Raw genomic sequence first — 20,933 nt, forward strand, 5'->3', positions numbered from 1 at the left:
TCCCTTCCTTCCTTCTTTCCTTCCTCATTTTCACCTTGCTTTCCTTCTTCTATGTCTAGCCATTAAATACCAGTTTTCCAAAAGGTACGGCCACCTTGGAGATTCCAACCAAATTAGAAATCACTTCTCAAAAATATACAAAAGGGGCCGGCGCCGTGGCTCAATAGGCTAATCCTCCACCTTGCGGCGCCGGCACACCGGGTTCTAGTCCCGGTCGGGGCGCCGGATTCTGTCCCAGTTGCCCCTCTTCCAGGCCAGCTCTCTGCTATGGCCAGGGAGTGCAGTGGAGGATGGCCCAGGTGCTTGGGCCCTGCACCCCATGGGAGACCAGGAAAAGCACCTGGATCCTGGCTCCTGCCATCGGATCAGCGCGGTGCGCCGGCTGCAGCGGCGGCCATTGGAAGGTGAACCAACGGCAAAAAGGAAGACCTTTCTCTCTGTCTCTCTCTCTCACTGTCCACTCTGCCTGTCAAAAAAAAAAAAAAAAAAGAAAGAAAAAAAGAAAAAAATATATACAAAAGGAATAATAACAAATCTTGATTTGTAACTCTTATTTATGGATTTTTGTGATATATCAGACTGTGTATGGTACATTTTTTGAACGGTAAAAAGCAAGGAAAGGCAACATTTTTAAATGACAAAAGTGAACCCTAAAGATAGAGTTTAGAAAAATTGACTTATACATGGTAGGCAGGTATAAGTGTTTGTCCCAATAATCGGTAACAGTGAGTTAGAAAAGGAGGCCATCGCCGCGGCTCACTAGGCTAATCCTCCGCCTTGCAGCGCTGGCACACCGGGTTCTAGTCCCGGTCGGGGCGCCGGATTCTGTCCCAGTTGCCCCTCTTCCAGGCCAGCTCTCTGCTGTGGCCAGGGAGTGCAGTGGAGGATGGCCCAAGTGCTTGGGCCCTGCACCCCATGGGAGACCAGGAGAAGTACCTGGCTCCTGCCATTGGATCAACGCAGTGCACCGGCCACGGCGGCCATTGGAGGGTGAACCAACGGCAAAGGAAGACCTTTCTCTCTGTCTCTCTCTCTCTCACTGTCCACTCTGCCTGTCAAAAAACCAAACAAACAAAAAAAAAAAACAAAAACAAAAACAGTGAGTTAGAAAAGGAAATACCTAGTGTCACTTTATAGTCTTCAACCTAGAAATCAAGTTTAGCCTGAAAGGCAATACAAAAGCACAGGAATGTGGAGGGTTTTATTATTAAGGCAAAGTGTCTCACCGTTTGTCACTTTCATACATGAGTCTGACAGGCTCAAGAGCTTTCTTTATGAAGAACACAGGAAACAAGGAAGCCTTCCTAACCCAGTCAGTATCCCCTCAACGGAGATGCCGTAAATGTCTTGCTAACACCAGACTATGTTTTCAATTCATTTTGTTCTCTAAAACGGATGAACAGTGAAGCAAACCTATTTGGTCAACTGAATAGTCTTTTGTGTGTGTGTGTGGGGGGTGGGAGTGGAGGTGGGGGGAGCCTGCATCCTTTTCAAAAGAAGCTGCTCCCAATCTGTCCTAGTGTGGTGCGTATTGAAAGTTGAATGGTTTCCATGAAAACAAAAATAGATGGAAAATACAAAAGAGTTCTTGAGGAATGTTTAGAGTGAGCTCGTGTGTGTGTGTGTGTGTGTGTGTGTAGTGGCCAAGAATACCTAGAAATTTTCCTCAGAATTAACTCTCTGTTTTCAATTTTAATATGCCAGTATTCCTATAACTCATTCAATATTCATTATTTCCATAACAGTTAGCCATATACCTGTTCTTTTCCAGATATATATTAGCCATTGGTGATTGGACATCAGATAAGGCAGGGATCCCTATCCTCAAGATGTGTATAAATACTAACCAATTAAAAGTTGATTTCCCACTCACACTGAGAAACACATCCTGGCTGACTGAAGCTCCACTACCCCCACATAGAGCTTCTGAGATCACCTGGGCTCTGCACAGTTGGGCACTGGGCAAACCCTGGTGGAGAGAGAAGGGGAACAGGTGGCAGATCACATGACACATTCACCATATGCTTTTGGTGTTGACTAACAACAAGGGAGGCTGGGAATTATAGCCCACCCATGTGACTGTTAAATCTCTGCTGTTATATTACTTTATAATTCTTAGTTTAACAAAGAAATTTTACCAAGGTAAAATATCCTGTTCTTCAAATTGGCCTGGAGAACTTAAGATTCGTATGCTATCTCCAATGTATTAATGACTTTATAAATTAACAAATTCCTAATGACAAATATGGTCAGGGATCTTAATAAAATCATGCCCATCCAACCACTTTCTCTTGATCAGGTCTCAGATTTGCCCACTCAGACTTCTCATAAATGTGAGATTGATGGATTTACTTTTAGTTTCCTTTTCCCTCCATTCTTCCTGAAGTTGCAAATAATCACCGGCCAGTTGAAGAGTGGAGTCAGGTTCCTGGCAGTAAACCAAGCATTAAATAATGCACAGCTTGTGTCTTTATTTTGATTTCTATAATTATCTCCTACAAATCCACAGTGCTGGCAACTCCCTCTCACCACCTGCAGGCCCATATCTCTCTCCACCTGCCTTCTTGGCCACTCTCTCCTGCTGGCCATGGTCATTCCCATCACATCTCCCAGGTCAAGGCTCTCACAGAAGAGGAAGTTTAAAGGACAGGAAGTGACTCAGTGGTTCCCCCAGAGGTCAGGTGTGTGGGTAGTGAGAGACAGCCGGAAGAGAGAATTGCAGATTAGAAAAATACCCAGATGGGAGAGTGACCAAGGCTGGAATTTCAGAAATGACAATGACATCAGCATTAGTGATAAATACTCCTCCACTTTCCCAGACAAGCATCTCCAAGCACTGCTGTGAATTGTTTCCCATCTATTTTCACAGCATGACCAGAAGTCAAGAGGTAACAATAGGAAGCCTACAGGAAATGGTTGTAAATGCTTGAAGCAGAATTTCGTAGCAGGTTTCTGGCAGAATTTGCTGGTAGTTTAGTGATACACGGGGTTTGCTAATAGAAGCCATTACACCAAAGAGAGATGCTACAGAGAGTTACAGAGAGAAAGAGAGAGAGAGAGAGATTCTCTGCAGACTGGTTCACTCACCAAACGACCACATCGGCTGTGGCTAGACCAGACTAAAGTCAGGAGTCAAGAACTCCATTAGGGTATCCCAGGTGGATGGCAGGAGCCCAAGCCCCTGGACCATCCTCTGCTGAGTGGAACCAGCATTCATATGGGATGCCTGTGTCAAAGGAAGAGGTCTAACCCCTGAGCCACAATGCCGACCCCAAAGGGAATTTAAAAACCTAGTTTTTTGTTTTGTTTTGTTTTGCTCATGGGGTTATTAATTTCAAATACTCTAAATTTGCTGATCCAATTTTTGTGTTATAAAACAATTAATAATCATAGTTAAGAAAGAAGAAAAGCCTTGTAACATTTAAAACACCGATGAGAATATCTGTTCCTTAGTACCTGTACTAGACAAGAGCGCGTTTTTGGTACCAAAGAGGAGTGAGTCTCTTAGAAGCATTATCTTTGCTACTTTTAGTCAACTGTGGAATGTTTTTAGACTATATTTATGGTCTTGAAGGGAATGTAAGAGGAAAGACTTGGAAATTTCAAACAAAAGATTGGCCAGTGGAATTATAATGTAATTCTTGAGCTGTCTTTTCTGAGTTGAAAGTTCTGATTACTACTAAAAAGACTCTTACTGATGATGTGAGTAAATGGAGCATACTCTACTTTGTAGCTTCGTCTAGTTGAGGACTTTGGTTCATTGGAAGTGTGTGGTTTCGTTTGCTCCGAATGGAATCCTTTCTCCCTGGCACTTTACTTTGAGGCTGTGATGCAAATCCTTGGTGTTCCTTTGTACTGTGAGTGAAAACAATGAAGAAAGGAAGTGTGGAGGCTTGGAATCTCAGCTGAGGCTTGCAGGTCACGGGGGAGCAGTGAGGTTCCTCTCCAGTGTTAGCAGCCGGAAGCGGAGAGGGGAGGATCATCTGCTCCCTGCTCTGAATTTCTTTGAGCCTCTGTGCTGGAATCTTCCTTGGTTCTCCAGGCAAACATTACTCAAGCCCCTTTGGAGTGCTGGGCGTCATGCTGGAGCAGGGGAAGCAAAGACAGTGTCTGTGGATGGAATCAGAAGAGCAGATCAAACTGAAAATTCCAGCGCCGGGGTAAGTGCTGGGTCAGAAGGACACAGAGGATACAAAGAGAAGGGGAACCCTACGCCCTACGTAGCTCTCGCAGCAGGAATGGCGATGTCTTGTGGCCAGGGAGGACTTCTCTCGCAGAAGACAGAGCTGTGAATAAAGGGGGTTGGGCGGGGGGAGTGGCAGGAGGGCAGAAGAATGAGAATTGGCTGAGCTGATGAAGTGGGAGAAGATTCATTCTAGGGAAACTCCTGCAGGGAGCAGAGGATGGTTGTAGCAGTAGAAGAGTTGGTGGCAATTTTAGGGAACCCCAAGAAAATGGGTAGTACCGCTGGGGTTCAGGTCATGTGGGCAGTTGAGGCACAGAAGGACTCGCCAGGAACCTGTGCTAAGCTCGAGAACACATGCTGGCATCAGAAGTTGGGGTTTTATTTTGGAGAGACTTGGGAGTCACGGACAATCGTAAGCAAGGGAGTGAAAGATCAAAATTGGGTTCTGTCTCTGAAGTTATCTTAGCACAGTGTTGGTTGCATTTCTGAATAACGGGCAGAGTGAAATGCACAAACGGCTTTCAGAACATAAGGCATCCTGCCATTTTACGGAAATATGTTCAAGACCGTTTTGGTTGTCAAGCCAGCACGCTATATGGCTGAGCAAAGACTGTGCTTTCATCCTCTAATCTTAAGCTTAGTTGATGTCAGATTTCGGTAGCCTGTGTGTCTCAGTTCTTTAAAGTTGGAGTCCGGCTCCACCAGAGCCGGAGTGGAGGCAGAATTTACCTGTACCCCACCGTTTCTAGTACTTAGCAAGGCTGTTAAAAATAAGCATCATAATAAGAAAAAAAAAAACCTAGGGTGCTTCAAAAAGTTCATAGGAAATAGAATTAAAATATAAGCTAATTTGGTGTAAAAGTTTTTGACATCCATGTACAGAATGTTTTGAAGACCCCTGCTGAACAATTGTTTACATTTTTTAGTGTGAACAAAAGTTACATTTCATCCATTTTTGCATAAACTTTTTTGAAGTACCTTTATAGAGCTCATCTCTCCCAAATTTAGATTTTTCTTTTAAATTTGCATCTGCGCCTCTTCAAGGGAGCAGAATGCCCAAGAGGGTGTAGAGGCTACAGGACGGTTCATCTTCTCGGATCTTTGAGTTTCCTCAAACTGGAAAGAAAGCTTTTTGTTTTAAAACAAATGAGGGAGGCATGATATCTTCCAGCTTTATGGAGGAGGACATGTCAAATAGATTCACAGGAAGCAGCCTTGTTTTCTTCTCCCGTTAAGGTATGTCAGTGGAAAAAGTGAAAAGTAGTCATTTCAATTGTAAATCATCACTCCATTTTTTAAGTGCCTCCTCTACATCAATAGACATAATTCATTTTGTTCAGAAAACATAAACACAAATTCAAGTCCACAACCCTGCGCCTGAGCCCAGATTGCAGCAGTAAACTAATGCCTTGCTTGTTCTGGAGTTTCTCACCTCCTTACACTGCTCCAGGGAGGGCGTATGTAACATTGTGCACATTTTGGAAAGGAGAGACTAGGGCTTTGAGATGTAACTGGATTTGCTCAGAGACCCGGATGTCAAGCCCTGCATTTAGCATTGTTTTATTGCTCCCTACTGCCACCTTCCTTTTTGAAACTTGTCTTTATGTTGTTGTTTTTAACCTCAACTTGCTGTCTCCCTCCCCTTACCAGCTTCTGCCTTTCCTCTAGTCATTTACTTGTCCCTTTCTCCCAGCCCTGTCCACTTTTCTACCTAGAAATTGATAAGGTTCGTTCAATCATCATGGTCACTGTCAATCACCGTCAGCCATGCCCATATACAAGCTGGTTTTTATCTCAGTTATTAAAGATAGCTACAACCACCACAAACCAGTATTAAGTCCCTACTGTTTGCACATTCACTGTGCTCACTTTCAGTCTGCAAGAGATGGAGGTCGGGATCACACTGAACAGATCAAATGTAATTCCAGAGGGCCAGAGAGTGGGGGTGTCCTTAAGTGTATGGGTCTCAGGGCAGGCTTCTTGGAGGGGATGTCACGTAAGCTATGCCTTCAAGGAAGGAGAAATGTTATCTGAGTAGAGTAGAACAGTCTTCCAGGCAATTCTAGCTAGTTCATGGCCCAAAAGACACTCACCCCATCACATCACACATTTCCCTCTGCTCCCAAGAACCAAAACCGCCCGAGCCGGATGTGGTTACGTTGCCAAGGAAGGGAGGCATTACTCTCCTCTAATTAAAAGCATCCCTGTATCTCCACCATCCCCAAGGCTGCCACCATGGACCAGCGGCTGTGGGACTCTCTTGCAGGTATGAATGGGGCAGCCTAGGGGAGTCGGGTTTCCCCCAGGGCCCATGCAGGGAGATTTGGGTGGTCCAGTCTGATCTAGGACTCATATCCTCCAATGGGGAGACCTAATACTTCACTCATCACTCTGGACCAAATATGACTTCCCAGCACTATTCCAAACCCACATCTGGAAGACGTCCAAGCTGCATGCGATTTCCTGTCATTGATTTGTTATTGATTAAGCCTGGGGTCTGGCACTCAGCCCAGCCTCAGCCCCAGCAGCAGTAGCCACAGGCTTCTCAAATAGAGTGGAACAGAAGGCCCTGAAAACCCAGCCATGTCCCTGAGCCTCCATAAATCAAGCCAGGAAAGGAAAGAGAAAGCAAGAGAGCTTTTGCAGGAGGTGGACAGTCCCTTTGCCAAAGACCTTTGACCAGAAGCATCACGGGGCCAGCTTTGCTGGGAATCCATCAAGGACTGCAGTCCTTTCTGACTTGAGGTCAGTGCAGAACAAGCAGATTCACGTAGCTCTCGCTCTATTCGGCCTGTTTGGAGAACTCACTGGGTTCCAAGTGCCCTGCGCGACACTAGTGGTACAAATTGTGAGTACAGCCATCTCTGCCCTTGAAGAGCTTGTGATCCCAGAGGAGGAGGCATTTGCTCAACAGAGACTCAAATAGCTGTGTAATCGTCCGTCCTGGAATGCAGGAGATGGTATCTTCGCTGCGTCTTGGTAGAAGACAAATGAGAATATGTCAGGGGAAAAACAGCAAGAGGAGTGTGACAGATGAAAGAGACAGCAGCCAGAGCACTAACGTGGACCATGAAACAATGACCCGGGCTGAGGCTTCCAGGCAGTGTCTGACTAAGTATGCACCCCCAAAGAAGACAGTGGCTCAGGCAGTACGGCACCGTAAGGCACGGAGAGGGGCAGGCGTGTTGTTCTGCAGGTGACGGGCCGACATGGAGGAGCTGTGAGGAGAATGGTCATGGGTGCATTTTCGAGATGTAGGGAAGGCAAGGGCTGAAGCAAGAAGACATGTTGGGATTCTGTTGCAGGAGTCCTGCAACAGGAAGCAAATGTGTTTACACGACAAATCTCACAGCTCCTGGGGTGGGAGAGGAGGGAGGGAACAGGTGTTTACCCTGGCAATTAAGACGCGCATGTCCTGCATCTGAGTAGCTGAGTTTCACTCCTAGCTCCAGCTCCTGACTGGCTTCTTGCTAACGCAGATGCTGCGAAGCAGTGATGATAGCTCAAGTAATTGGGTCCCTTGCACCCATGTAGAAGCCCTGGATTGAGTTTGCAGCTCCTGGCAACAGTCCTGGCCCAGCCCTGGCCAGTGTGGGCATTTGGAGATTGAACCAGCAAATGAGAATTCTTTCAATTCTCTCTCTCTCTCTCTTTCTCTCTCTCTCTCTCTCCCTCCCTTTCTTTCCCTCCCTCCCTCCCTCCCTCTTGAATAAATTTTGTAAGAAAAAAATTTTTGAAGAGAGAAAGGGGAGGAAAATAAGAAGACCCCCACATGTCAGACTCATGGAACCAGTTCAATTTATTCATTAATTTATTTACCCAGATGTTTGTAACATAACTGTAGTATATGTGTAAGCTAAGCCTTTCACTTAGACAACTAAACTGGGAAGCCGTTTGTTTTTTTTTTGTTTTTTTTTTTAAAGAAAAAGACTTATTTATTGATTTGAAATACAGAGTGACAGCAAGAGAGGGAGGGAGAATCAGAGAGAGATCTTCCATCCCCTGGTACATTCCCCAAATGACTATAAAAGCCAGGGCTGAAACCAGGAGCCAGAGTCTCCCATGTGGGTGGCAGGAGCCCAGTCACTTGGGCCATCCTCCACTGCTTTCCCAGGTGCATTAACAGGGAGCTGGATCAGAAACGGAGCAGTGGGAACATGAATCGGCACCCATATGGGATGCCAGCATCATAGCCAGTGGCTTAACCTGTTGTGCCAGGACACCATCCAAACTGGGAAGTTCTTTAAACTGGGCATTCATGTAGTCAGTTGGTGAGTGTGATGGCAATTTGGTAAAGCTTAGACCTGAAAATGTCAGAAAGCCTTGTGTATCTAAAGTGGAATTTTGTGTGTGAGAGAACTTTGTTGTAGTCCGTGTATATGTATGTGTGAATGTGTGAGTGTGTGCCTGTTCATAACTGTACGAAGGGTACAAGGGTACTTCCAGAAATTAATGGAAAAAGAAATGAAAAGATAAAGTCTAGCCATAGTTTTTTTCAGCATAGAGTTTTCATGAACTTTGCAAAGTTCATATACTTGGATTTCAAAACTTTTTGCTCCACTGTAAATTTATCTTTTAATTCCATTTTCCATGAACTTTTTGAAGTACCCTCATAATTCTCACTAATGATTGTGGCTAAGCTGCCTGAAAGTCCTGTGATATCCTTTTTCTGTGGCTGTGCCTGATTATTTTCAACTATGAATAGTTCCCAATCAGGTTTGAGGACCTTACAAAGGGAGATGGCTGCCTTTGTGGGAAATCCGAAACTCTTCTCGGCTTAGCATTCTCCCAAGACTGAATCTTGCAGGACTCTGTGTGCTTAGAACGCCAGTGGATTTGATGCAGAGGGAAAGAGAATGAGAGTCAGCAGAAAGGCCTCTCCTGCTCAGAGCTAGGGCAGCGTCCAGCGTCCTGCCTTTCAGGAAGTGGAAGGTGGACACTGCTGCCCAAAGATGTCACAGGCAGCTCCCCCACAAGTGGATCCACAACCACAAGAATAATGTTACCTGAATTTCCTTTAGGGCTTTATGACTTGCAAAGTATCATTTTCCATAGTTCTTTTTTTAAAAAAGATGTATTTATTTATTTGAAAGCAGAGTTAGAGTGATAGAAGAGAGAGAGAGAGAGAGAGAGACAGAAAGAGAGAGAGAGAGATCTGCCATTCGCTGGTTTGTTCCCCAAATGGCCGCAACAATAGGTGCTGGGCCAGGCTGAAGTCAGGAGCTCAGAGCTTCTTCTAGGGCTCCTACGTGGGTGCAGGGACCCAAGGACCTGTTTTGCCATCCTCCACTGCTTTCTCAGGCATATTAGCAGTGGGCTGGATCAAAGTGGAGAAGCTAGGACTCAAAACCAGCATCCACATGGGATACAGGTGCTGCAGGCTATCACTTAACCCCCTGTGCCACAGTGCCAGCCCCATTTTCCCGTATTTGTAAGAGCCCTTTGAGTATGGAGGAGGAACCTAAATATCTGAGACATGTTTTGGATTTTGGCCTTCAGATATATAAATGCTTTCTTGTTGATATAGTCATTCAGTGCTGTGGCGTGGTAGGCTAAGCCATCACCTGCGGCCCCAGCATCCCATATTGGTGTGGTTAGTGTCCCAGCTGCTCCTCTTCTGATCCAGCTCTCTGCTATGGCCTGGGAAAGCAATGGAAAATGTCCCAAGTGCTTAGGCCTCTGCACCCACATGGGAGACCCAGAAGAAGCTCCTGGCTCCTGGCTGCAAATGGGCTCAATTCCAGCCATTGCGTTCATTTGGGGAGTGAATCAGCGGATGGAAGGCCTTTCTCTCTGTCTCTCCCTCCCTCTGTCTATAACTCTACCTCTCAAATAAAATAAACAAAATCTTTAAAAATATACATAGTCATTCACAGATCCAGTCAACATTCAGTAAAAAAATAAACAATTCCAAGCATCTAAGCTAAGACCTGCAAATAGAAAGATGTAATCCAGTTTCTAATCTGTCCATGTGTACTTGTTGTGTCATTAATTTAAGAGTATACAAAATCCACATATGTAAAGATGCTTGCAGTTTGCAGTTTTACATATGCCATATTTATAGAATGTGTGTACCAAAATATATATTTGCCTGTGTACATATGAGAGAAAGGTAGATTACCTCTTTATGTTCCAAAATTAAAAATTGAAAACCCACAGGAAACAGAGCAGACAATATTTTAAGTCTTTAAGATACCAAAAATTTTCTCTTTCTTGGGCTAAATTTGAGTGGAGTGGAATAGCCTATGCACTTGAGAAAATCTAGGCAGCCTAACTCAAAGAAAGCACCAGCACAACACTGTTTGCATACAAAGAGCTTCTCAGAATTGTGGGTTCCATCTGAAACCCCAGATTAAGAACTCCCTGGCGCCACGGCTCACTAGGCTAATCCTCCGCCTGCGGCACTGGCACCCCGGGGTTCTAGTCCCGGTTGGGGTGCTGGATTCTGTCCCGGTTGCTCCTCTTCCTGTCAGCTCTCTGCTATGGCCCGGGAGTGCAGTGGAGGATGGCCCAAGTGCTTGGGCCCTGCACCCACATGGGAGACCAGGAGAAACACCTGGCTTCGGATCAGCGCAGTGCGCTGGTGGCAGCACGCCGGTCGTAGGTGCTATTTAGGGGATGAACCAACGGAAGGAAGACCTTTCTGTCTCTCTCTCACTGTCCACTCTTCTTGTCAAAAAAAAAAAAAAAAAAAAAAAAAAAGATAACTCCCAGTTCATACCTTACTCTAAACAAGACAGATTCATCTCAACCTTAAAAACTCATGTTTTAATTATTTTATTTTGAGAATGCTAAAGGTTCAAGGAACACTACCTTCTAAATTTTCTGTCTCACCTTAGGAATAATTGCACTGTCATTATAATCATTTTTGGACATAAGAGCAACTTCTTCGCTTTTAAATGCAAATGGTTTGCAGTGTTGAACAGTATGTGGATGCCTTTCCCTGTTGTCCCCTCACACAGCAGATCCCTGGTGTGCACTTAGGATGTTTTCTATGCTGAGAGTGGACCTTGGCATGAAGCTCACCCGGGAGGCTCCTGATCTATTGAGGTCAATGACCCTGAGCTCCACATTAACCCTCGGCTTCTCCCATTCGTTCATCCTCTGGAAGCCCATATCCCTTCCCTACAATTTATTTGTTTGTTCAGTTTTCTTTCTCATAACATGGAAACATAATCTTCTGAAAGCACTTCTTTGACTGAAGCTCACATGGCTGACACAGGTTGCTTTCCCAGGGTTCTGCTGTGTTTGGTTATATTTTAACACATCTTTGCCCTTGAGATTCCACATATCAGGCATCTGATGGCTAATATTTTACTTATTAACTGGTAAGCACATTGTGAACCATAATTGCAAGACTGTCTTCCCTAGCCCTGTGTTCATATCCTCCCAGGATAAGGCCCTTCCTACCATTTTCAAAGTGTCATGTTTCTGTGGTGACTCTCACTACATCTTGTCAAGCAGCACTGCATGGTGTAAGGCATGGCTTCCTGCAGTACAGCGTCATTGAATAGAAAGACTATAGTGAGACATTCTATGGGATGTAAAAATGGATTGCCTTTTACATGCACGTCATAAGAAGAATCTAGAGGCAGGTTGATGGACAGCATGGGGCCCAGGATCCTCCGGAAGGCACAGATGGGGCAACATCAAAAACTCCTTCCAGGAAGGCACCGCAAGAATGCCAGCTCCAATATCAGCCTGTAGGCAGAAGAGGGGCTGTGTATGGCAGAACCCTTGGCTAACCTCTGGCTCAAATCTTACCATATCTGCCAGACTTCGGCTAGTCACCTTTCCACGCTGCGAACCCTGGAAGGCATTGCTATGCTCTAAAGAGCTTTTGTGTTTTGGGGGGCTGGGGATGTCTTGAAAGGTTCCTTTCTTTCCCTTCTTGGTTTGAAGACCTGCAGGACAGAACCCCGTTACCAACAGCTGTGCATTCTCCCAGAGCGCTGAGCAGCAGGCTTCCCCATCGGGGCACCCAACAGATGTCTCTGAATAAATAAATACACAAATGCCTTTCACTCCTGAAAGCCACGTGAAGACGAGCTGAATGGGGAGAGTCAGAGACCATGAGAAATGCTATGTTCTATTATGGGAAAGAAATAATAAGCACTTTTGCTGTAGTCATACTAGCAGATGCTCTGTTCCAGGTACCTGTCTCTTTATGTCACGGTGATTTGTTCGTTTAATCCTTGTGACAGTCTTCCAAGGTAGGGCTCCCATTCTGTAGAGGAAGAGGCTGAGGCATACTAAAGTTAGCCTAGCCATGGTCTCAAAAGTGATCAGGAGTGGAGCCAGAATTTGGACTGAGCTCTTGTTTCTGACCCCTTTCTGCCCTGGTACCTCTCTTGCGTCCAGTTAGTTTCCTTATGCCCTCAAATAAAGGAGAACTTTCTAGACAAAGTGACAGGTTATTTTTGTTCATCAATGAAACTAAGTGTATGGGTTCAATTAGAGAAGAAACTTGGGTTTTAGTTAAATAATAGAGATGCCATTAGTTAAGAGCAACATGAAAGGAGAATGGATCTGCATGTTGAACTCCCTCTAAAGCAGGAACATTAGCTCTGCACAAAAGTAAAATTGTTCTTGTCATAAAAAATTACGCTTTTGGTGAATTTGCTAGCTTTACAAACTTGGGGTCACTTTTTGCTTTTGATTATTTAAATGATTTGAGGAGTCATGTAGATTCCAAATATTCATCTAGTCATTAAAACAAGATGCGGAGTTGTTCTTTATTTGGTCTGGTTTGTTTATTGCTTTGTTTTTTAAGTACAGCCTTGAAACTTGGGCAACCAGGAAATACCAATTTGTAACATAAAGTGAAATGCATCTATGAAATTGTCTAAAGACAAATGGAACAGCTGTTGCATAAAAATCTCCACTTTCCAAATACCTAAGGCTTCCAAGGAGGAAGAGGTGGGAACATGGTCCAGGATCTAACCTTCACTTTGAACTTCCTGAGTTGTGTTAGTTTAAGACATCCCTGTAGCATCATTTAAACATAGTTTTGGGGTATGAATAAACTTCCACTTGGAATTTCCTTTTTGAAGTCTGCTGAGAATATAAATCTAAACCATATGAGCTATGTCTTCATGCAGAATGTAGAATAGCATGAGAAATGTCAGCTCAGAAGTAATCTCTGAAATACATTCACCAGCATGCATGTGCTGACAAAATTCTTTATTTAGATGACAGCCTCCAGGGAACTGGACTTATTATTTTTAACCCATGATCATGGAAGCCTGAACTAATAAAATAAGATGGTTTTTCATGTAATGGCAGTAGGAATATCATTCAGCCATCTAGAATGTTTGAAATGACGTCTGGTGGCACTGTCAAGTGAAAACTTTGATGTGAAGTTTAGGTGAAATGGATGGTGTGCTTAGCTAGATACACATATACATCTTCATCATAAAAGAATGAGGGACTGTCTACCAACAAAATGTTAGTCTGTGGATGTAGAATTATGGCAGTTTTCCCATCCCTCCCTCCCTCCAACCCCTTCTTCCTTTCTTCCTTTCTTGTTCCCTTTTTTCTTTTGTTTGGTTACTTACTAGCAGAAAATTGAAATTACAGCACTTGTGAAATTGCATCTGTGGGGGACTTATTCCAGAATTTTCAAGGTTACCACAATCTGCAGAGGCTCAAGTCCCTTGTATAAATGCTGTAGTATTTGCATAGAAGCTGCGCGCATCCTCCTGCATGCTTTAAATCGTCCCTAGATGCCTGTGATGCCTAGAACAGTGTGAATGCTGAGCACGCATGGGTTAAATAAGTACAACATTATTATGGGAATAATGAAAAGGAAAAAGTCATGCACATGTTCTGTACTGACACCATTGTTCTTTTTTTATGTTCAATCCACATTTGGCTAAAACTATGGAGGCAGAATCCTTAGATATGGAGATCACCAGTATTTTTATTTGATTTTTGAAAATGATTACACAGTGTCTTTACATTTGTCATCCTGCCTTACTCGAGGGCATCTAAAGCGCAGGGTTTTGCCTTTGCTCAGCAGGTCCTTGAGTTGGTTCTCAGAGATTGACTGGACTGTGTAGTATCCAGAGTTCAGGGTCGTCGTGGAATTAGCATCACTGAAATCTTGGGGTAATGCCTCTTTACTAGCACTTTCATAACAAAAGTTCCCCTGGCTGCCCTTTTTAAAAGAAAAAATACATTTATTTACTTATTTGAAAGGCAGGGGGACAGAGAGAGAGAAGGAGTGGGAGTAAGGTTAATTTTCCATCTACTGGTTCACTCCTCATATGCATGCAACAGCCGGGGTGGAGGAAAGGCCAAAGCCTGGATCCAAGAACTCCTTCTGGGTCTCCCATATGAGTAGCAAGGACTCAAGTACTTGGGCCATCATCCACTGCCTTCCCAGGCTCATTAACTGGAAGCTGAATCAGAAGCGGAGTAGCCAGGTCTCAAACTAGGAACTCTGATACGGTAATGTGGGCATTCCAACCTGTGGCTTAATTTACTGTGCCACCCTATTTGCCTCTTTTATAGCACTTTTAAATTGCTGATATTGTTTTGTTTCCTTTCTGATTGTTAGCGCAATTTGGTTTTGGTTTGAGTGTGTATATGTGAGGGTTTCAAATATATGATTCTTCTATTAGAATTTACATAAGAAGAATTTTTTAAAAAAACTTTGTTTATTTGAAAAGCATAGAAGAAGGCATGCCTGCAACATCCATGACTGGGCCAGGTCAAAGCTGGGAGCCAGAAACTCCATCCTGGTCTCCCCCATGGATGGCATGACCTGCTGCTTCCAGGTGCACATTAGCAGGAAGCTAGAATCAGGAGGGGAACCAGGACAAGAACCCAGGCAGTCCAAGATGGGAAGCAGTGTCCCAAACAGTATCTTAACTACTACACCAAATGCTCACGCCTAAGGAGAAATTTTAAGTTTCTCCATCTCCTTTTCAAATCTGTTCTTAGAGAAAGTGAGCCTTTTATACCTGAATCCAGTGAGTACTGGGGCAAGTATATTAGTCAAAATCATTATATTGACTCCCTTAATAAAAATCATCATCCCCCAAAGCTAGCCAGGAAATTAAATTATATTCATACTATACAATGTACCTAGACCTCCATTTAGAAGTAGTTGCTTTTTTACAGAGCAGATACTTCTGCCATTTTCTATTGTGCTCTTGAAGTTTGAAGAAGCTCAGTGAAGATTTTGTGCTATTGATTCTCAGCCTTTTTCAAGACCAAGTGAAGATTTTGTGCCAATAAGTATTAAGGTCTAAATAATTTTATTAATTCAAAATTATCTACCATACAGCATGAACAATTTGAGAGTTTAAAAATTTTTAATGTATTTTAAGCTTTTAAAATATTTTTATAGTTCCTATAAATTTATTTACCTGTGAGGTTGCATTTGTGGCATGTTGATGGGGACTCAGTTGGTTTCTTTTTTAAATAAACTCATCTGTTTTAAAACATCTTTTTTAAAATATTTATTTGAAATGCAGAGTAATAGAGAGGCAGAGGCAGAAAGAGAGAGAGAGGTCTTCCCTCCTATGGTTCACTCCCCAAATGGCCGCAACGGGCGGAGCTGGGCCGATCTGAAGCCAGGAGCCAGGAGCTTCTTTTGGGTCTCCCATGTGGATGCAGGGGCTAGGACTTGGGCCATCTTCTACTGCTTTCCCAGGCCATAGCAGAGAGCTGAGTCAGAAGTAGAGTAGCCAAGACTAGAACCAGTGCCCATATGGGATGCTGGCACTGCAGGCAGTGGCTTTACCTGCTGTGCCACCACACTGGCCCCTCAGCAAATTAAAGTTAATTTGCCCTGGTGACATCAATGGCTCTGATGAACAAAAAGGTTCCAATGCCCAGGTATGTTTCCCACTTTCAGTGGGGAGTTTTATCTCTTCTACTCCACATCAGGTAAAGCTGAACTCTGCAAAGAATTCTGCAAGAAATGTATAACATCAAATAGCTACCAATGAACTGCAAAATTAAAAACTCAAGTATTTTTTTAAAGATTTTATTTATTTATTTATTTATTTGAGAGGTAGAATTACAGACAGTGAGAGGAAGAGACAGAGAGAGGTCTTCCGTCCGTTAATTTACTCCCCAAAAGGACGCAATGGCCGGAGCTGCACTGATCCGAAGTCAGGAGCCATGTGCCTCTTCTGGGTCTCCCATGCGGGTACAGGGGCCCAAGCACTTGGGCCATCCTCCACTGCATTCCCTGGCCATAACAGAGAGCTGGATTGGAAAAGGGGCAACCAGGTATAGAATCAGCACCCATATGGGATGCTGGCACCTCAGATTAACCTACTGCGCCACAGAGCCGGCCCCAAAACCCAAGTATTTAAAGAGCAAACCTCTGAGCTCAGTGGATCCTTTGGCCTTGAAGAAAAAGGAGAAAAATGAGTCTGCACCTGAAAGCCTAATAGCAACTTAATTTCTTGAATTTGACCTCTTATTTTCTTAGATGAGTGAAAAACTATTGACAGAGCCAACGCCATCTCCAGATGCAGCAGGGAAGCATAAAACCTTCCAGAAAACTGAGACAACATGTTGAAAAATCCCCAATAAATATTTTATTTACCTCTGAGCCAGTGCCAAGGAATAAAAAGGGAACCCAAGCATTATCAAGATTTTACGTGTAGTCAGGTAATAAAACTACACTTGAGTCATGCAGATGTTTCCTTGGAGTTGAACTGGGTAAAAGCCAGTCTTGATTGATCCAGATACTATACTTCCTGAAAAGTTAAGTACAGAAACTCTTGAAAAGGGAGTCCATAGCTCCGGCTGAGTTGTACCTTGCCATGCCAGCCCTCCGGAGTGAAAGAATTGAGAAGGGCACAGGGATTATTGGAGTTGCTTTATCCTAACAGAATCTGTGCTCCTTCTTTTGACTACACAGCAAGGTTTTCTGTGATAACCATGAAAGTTTCTGTTGTAAGTGGGGTACCTAGAGCTAAAAAAGAATTGAGTTGTGTCCAGCTTCCTACTATTGCACCTGGGAAGGCAACAGAGGATGGCGCAACTGCTTGGGTCCCTGTGACCCCTATGGGAGACCTGGATGGCGTTCCTGGCTCCTGACTTCAGCTTGGCCCAGCCCTGGCCATTGCAGCCATTTGGGGGAATAAACCAGTAGATAGAAGTTCACTCTTTCCATGCTCTCTCTCTCAGTCTGTCTTTCAAATAAGTAACTCAATAAAACCAATGAATTGAGCTAAACAAGTCAAACACAGTAACCCCTTTGCCCTCTGACCAGCATAGACGTTCGGCTACGTCTGGGGCAGTCCAGGAGGGGCTAGAGTCCATAAAGCATGGTAACTGAACATTTAGAAAGCAAAGATCTTAGAGCAATGTTGTGTAGTAGGGCATCTCTCAGAAGCAAAGACCGCCGACTTCCCAGTGGTGGTGGGCCTTGCCCTGAGCCCTGCTCTTCCCCAGGCAGGAAATTGGGAGCATGAAGGAGGAAGAATGTGCATGGGCCTTCTTGGTACTAGAAGTTTGGAACTCAGGGAACTCAGAGCGTCTGCTCCGAGAGGCAATAGCATGTCAGCCACAGAGGACTCTTATCCATCACCTTTCAAAGAAAAGCAGAGTTAGAGACAGAACCTCATGCTCTTGTCCCAAGACCTCCTGTTGTTGTTAGGGCAGGCATGCGGCACAGCAGTTAAGATGCCACTTGTAACAACTACATTCATATCCAGATGCCTGGTCCAAGTTCTAGCTCTGCTAACGTGCACCCATAGAGGTACTTGGATTCCTGGCTCTCATGTGGGAGACCTGGATTAAATCCCAGCTCCTGACTTTAGCCTTGCCCAGTCACAGCTACTGTGGCATTTGGAGAGTGAACCAATTATGGTAGCTCTTTTATCTCTCTCTCTCTCTCTCTCTCTCTCTCTCTCTCTCCCCCTCTCTCTTTCTTTCTCTCTCTCTCCCTCCCTCCCTCTCTTTTCCTACCCCCATTCAAATAAAATTAAAATAAAGACATTTTATTAAATATGCATTTATTTTTATTTGAAGGACAAACTTACAGAGCAGCCATCTACTGGCCCCCTCCCCAAATGCCCACAACATCCAGGGCTGGGCCAGGCTGATTCCAGGAATTGTATCTGGGTCTCCCACATGGGTGGCAAGGACCCAAGTACTTGGGCCACCATCCGCTTCCCTCCAAGGCACATGAGCAGGAAGCTGGATCAGCAGCAGAGGAGCCAGGACTCAGACTGGCGCTCTGATATGGGACATGGGCATCCACAGCAGCTTAACCTTCTGAGTCACAATGCCCGCCCCTAATTTTTGTTTTTAGAAGACTCTGTTATCTTGGTGGGTCAACATGAAGGTGCTTTGGCCAATGCCTGGAAATTCTGCCCTGCTTCTAGTTGTCTGAATCAACTCTTCCCCCACCTTGCAGTTCATCGGCTGACTCCATCTAGAAGAATCTCTTGGGATTTCGTGGTAGGCAGAGGCTCCACAACTTCAAAAAGCTGGGGATGTCCGTGCGCCTGTGTATGCATGCAACCTCCCTGAGAAATACCACAAGCGCCTGATGGGAACAATCTGTACCAAATGAGAGAGGAGAATAAAGGACTACTCTGCCTCATGGAAAACTTGAGTCAAAACGATCTGGTCAGAAAGTATTTGGCTGGGAGAGCATATATTTTCTTTTGAGATTGAATGGGGTGGGGGCATTGTAAAAGATTTTTTTCCTTTTAAATACAATTAGGAATATGGGTATGGAGAATAGCTTTCTCAAGCAGTCACAACTGAACTTCCAGTTATCTGTGGTGCAAATGTGTGCACATGTGGATGCATGCACGAGATGAGCATGAAAGGATTCCTTACAACACTGAATTCATACAGGTCGTGCGCCGTAGGCAGGGAAGCATAATTCCTAGCACAAATGATGACCGAGGCCACACTAGTGGGCATCTGGAAAGTTCCACATGCTCCACCTATGGAATGAATAGCTGGCCTTCGTGTTAAATTAGCTGATGTTAGGTTATTCCACTTTAACAAATTGTCCCCCAAGTTTGTTTCTATCTCACATTATATATTTAGCCACTGGTGTCATCATTCCAGAACGTGCAACCTCATGGCAAAGGGAAAAGAGCAAGAAAACTGGCAGAATGAAGTGGTGGCCCTTGAAATGTTTTGCACGAAACTAGCATGTGCTGCTTCCGCTCCCATGTCGTGTGGCCAAGCTGACATCTGCAGGGAGGGAAGTCTATGCCTCTCACTTGGTGGAAAATCCCAAGTCGCTTGGCAAATAGAAAGGCCAGGGAGTCATGAGGAACATATAAGGAAAGGAAAAAATGTGTATGTGTATGTTTGAACTATACATGTTATAATTTAAAATAGATAATAAATTGTGTTATATATTTGCTTTAAATATGTGAGACATATCATGTGTTATATGATATGTACCCTGTCGCTCCCCCTCTTCGTGGAGGAACGACACAGGACCCTGCGCTGTTCTTTCGTCTGCTCGGCCCTCCCCGGGTTTGCTGCTGGTTCTTCCCGGGTTGGCTACTATCCCTTCCACCTCCGTGGAAGGGCGGTTCCCCCTGGCCACATTCCCCACTTCCGCAGGGGAGCGGCACACCGCCGGCCGGCTTTCTCGGGGGGCTGCACAGGTGTTCCTTCAGCTAGATGTTCCCCTTAGATGTTCCCGGTGCATGCCGTCTCTCTCCTCCTTTATAGTCCTCCTCTGCCAATCCCAACTCGGCTGCCCACACGCCGAGTACGCTGCTCTCCTCCAATCAGGAGCAAGTCCTACAGTTTATTGGCTGAACTGGAGGCAGCTGTGCAGAAGCTGTTTACTTCTCTCCCAGTGCCATATTGTGGGAGAGCAGATGCATAGAATAAGTCTTAATTCCAGTAACTCAGTCTAGTCCGGATTGCTCCCCACAGATCCCCCTTTCTTTTTATTTTTGGCGTTGATATGCGCCTGTCTTCAGTGCCCCGTGGCACACACTCTGCTCTACTTGCTAGAGTTGCCACAGGTTCTTACAAGTCCTATCAATCAGGCAAACCGAATCCGGGTCCTCTCTTTGCCATGTTGTGAGGAGGTTTTTAGGCGCTGATGCGTGCCTGTGTTCGGTGCCCTGCAGCGCATGCTCTGCTCTGCCTGCAGGGGCTTACAAGCCCTAACAATCAGGCAAACCGAATCCAAGCCTTCTCATTGCCGTATTGTGGGGGAGACTTACCTATCGTGCCTATCTTCAGTGACCTGCAGCTCATACTCTGGTCGAGCCGCCTGCTGGTGCTTACCGCCTTAATCAGGCAGACCGAATCCAAGCTCTCTCATTGCAGTGTTGTGGGGAGGCCTTATTGATGTTAATTCGTGCCTGTCTTCGGTGACCTGCGGCGCATAAGCTGCTAGCCGCCGCAGGTGCTCATCGCCTCACTAATCGGGCAGACCGAATCCAAGCCTTCTAATTGCCATGTTGAGGGGAGGCCTTTCTATTTCTCTATTTCTCTATCTCCGGGCATTCCTATTTCTCCCATTTTACTTCTATCTTCCAGCATTCCTATTTCTCTCATTTTACTTCTAAACTTCTGTTTCTCTTATCCCTGCGGCTTCCCGGCGGCGCTCGCCCCGAGGCTGCTTCTCGGCACCTCGCCCCGCGGCAGCTTCACGGCTCTGCGCGGCTTCCCGGCGCCTCGCCCCGCCGGCGGGCTCCCGGCTCTGCGCGGCTCGGCTTCGCGCGCACGCTCCGCGGTCTCCACGCGCTTCGCACCCGCACCACGGCCTCGCGCCAGCCCCGCG

The 20,933-nt window shown here is 45.1% G+C and overlaps 1 protein-coding gene across 22 annotated transcripts in view; it reads left to right on the forward strand.

Moving 5' to 3' along the window:
* Positions 1 to 20,933, forward strand: part of STARD13 (StAR related lipid transfer domain containing 13) — a 585,508-nt gene that overhangs the window by 484,496 nt on the left and 80,079 nt on the right. Inside the window, exon 1 of one of the 22 annotated variants that reach the window (XM_070049036.2) lies at positions 3,546 to 4,160. The exons of 20 other annotated variants lie outside the window; for them this stretch is intronic. The gene's annotated coding sequence lies outside the window, so the exon portion shown is untranslated. Of the gene's footprint in view, positions 1 to 3,545; positions 4,161 to 20,933 lie in introns of those variants that run through there. One more of the 22 variants, XM_051831811.3, reaches the window with a different exon arrangement.

The sequence above is a fragment of the Oryctolagus cuniculus genome, chromosome 9, assembly GCF_051225735.1.
Source record: "Oryctolagus cuniculus isolate XC-2025 breed Fujian yellow rabbit chromosome 9, ASM5122573v1, whole genome shotgun sequence".
NCBI classification, from domain to species: domain Eukaryota; kingdom Metazoa; phylum Chordata; class Mammalia; order Lagomorpha; family Leporidae; genus Oryctolagus; species Oryctolagus cuniculus.